This window comes from Halyomorpha halys, unplaced genomic scaffold (assembly GCF_000696795.3).
Source record: "Halyomorpha halys isolate HHAL.00 unplaced genomic scaffold, Hhal_1.1 Scaffold220.1, whole genome shotgun sequence".
Taxonomy (NCBI): Eukaryota; Metazoa; Arthropoda; class Insecta; order Hemiptera; family Pentatomidae; genus Halyomorpha; species Halyomorpha halys.
This window is the reverse complement of record NW_027104907.1, coordinates 290,423-292,671: the sequence shown is the minus strand read 5'-3', so window position 1 is coordinate 292,671 and position 2,249 is coordinate 290,423.

The window sequence follows — 2,249 nt, the reverse complement described above, 5'->3', positions numbered from 1 at the left end:
AAGATTTAAGATATTCATATTCTATAATACTTAAAAATTGTATTTTTTTATTTTATCATTATAGGATACAATAAAATATTGTATACTCCTTGAACATATACAACCTCTTTGTATTGCCTCTTGCTATTAGCATATTACTTGATTAACTGCGACTACTTAAAAAAAATATTTTCATTGAAAAATGGTAAGATAATACTACTTTCACTGTTTGAATGCAAGTAAGTACACTTTTTGGATAGTACTATTTTCTTTTTTTTCAATACATTTTTATCTAGAAAAAAAAAACTTGTTGACAGAAATGAAATTTGGATAACGAAATATGAAATTTTAGAAATTATGATCATTGAAATATGTCATACAATTTTTGAAATAGGAGTATAATGAATTACATTAAAATTAAAAAAAAAAGTTAACTTAAGAAAATATAATAAATTTAATTTGGAATGATGGGGACCCAAAGTACAAAACCAAATCAAGGAGGTTATTTTTAACAAAACTTACTATATTAGTTTGACAATCAAAATGTAATTTCCATTTAACTGAGTAATTTGATATCATTTATATCCCCATACTTGATATCTTTTTAAATGAGAAGATTGTTGTGGATGCGGTCAGTGAAGTACACAAATAAGCAAAAACTTATTTATATGTGCCAACATTTCGGCTAGAATTTCAAGCCTTCATCAGGGCTAATAACAAAAAACAAAATAAGATAACCAGTGAATAAAATAAAGTTACCCATGTTGTGATAGTTTCCCATTTCAATATAATCTTAGCAATGCATCCCGACCCTTGCTCCCCTACAGAGGTTCAGCCCAAAAGTTTTAAATTACAAGTATAGCCTTTGCTATTTAGGAAATTAAGGCTATAACGACTCATACGTGGTTGGTGCCTTAAATAATTAAAAAAATAATAAAGTTAAGTAAGTTAACTTTATATTTTATTGATTTATTCTAGTATTTCATTAAGTACATATATTTTCTTTCTCATTTTTTCATCTAACTTTAATCTTAAATTATTATTATTTTATTCATATTTCTTTATTCCATTTGGATTATATAACTTTATATTTTATTTATTTAATCCTGTTATTTCACTTAGATATTTAATTACCTATATATATATATATACATTTTATTTTCCACTTCTTTTATACGTTATTTTAAATAATTTTCATTTTGTACATATACTTACAAACTAGATTTTCATATGTATTTTATTATTTGTTCTTTCCTCTTAATTACTTTTAATATTACTTTCCTGATATATCCTTCATCGTTATAATACTTTGACTATTCATGTCTTTCAAAACTATGTACCTACAATGTTAGTTTTTTCTCATTATCTAATCATTCTGTATATCCTTTTATTCATTGGTTGTTACTTCGTTTTTTGTTCTTAGACCGAATGAGTTAATAGTTAACCTTGGATATATATAGTATGTAATAATAATAAAGATTTTATTTATTTGTGTTCTTCTCTGACAGAACCTCCAACCATCTTCTCCACATTTATATGTATCCATGGGCAACTATTAACTCACCATTTTCATATCTTTTTCTATTCCATTCTATTGAGCTATATAACTTGATGTACACCACCTTCCAGCTGCCATCCTTGCACCTAACATGGACATGACTATCGCTAAGGGAAGGACTTTGGAGGACTCCATGTTTTTCTTGATTCAGCAACATTTCATGGACAAATGATTCTGTCATCCCTACTTTTTTCCTGAATAACTCTTTGAGATCATGGTTTGTTCGATGTCTTCTTACCTAGCCAACCTTCATAGCTCTAAATGTTTTTAACGCGAAGAATTTCTATCAAATACCATCAAGTTCTGTACACCTGTTTTGGAGATAGTCCACGTTTCTAAACCATAAGGAAGAATCCAAATTTCCAAAGGATCCAAATAATGGTTTTGTATAAATGAATTTTACTGTCCGTTAAAGAGATTTGGCTACTAAAATAGGAACAGGTCAACAACAGTTGCTTAATTTCAGAGTCGGAGATATTGTCTTGGGTTATTAGATGTCAAGATAGACAAGGTTATATCAGCAACTCAGTTTCTTGCCTTTAGTTTTCCATCTGATCCATTGTTGTTAACTTTGTGTTTTCATAAGAAATTACATTGTAATGTAATGTTCAGATAGAGAATGTGATACCACCTTTCTAGCCATATTTCTGGGGGAAGGGTTAGCAAGTATAGCACCTTTTTGGTAACATGCACAGCACACTATTACAGAATA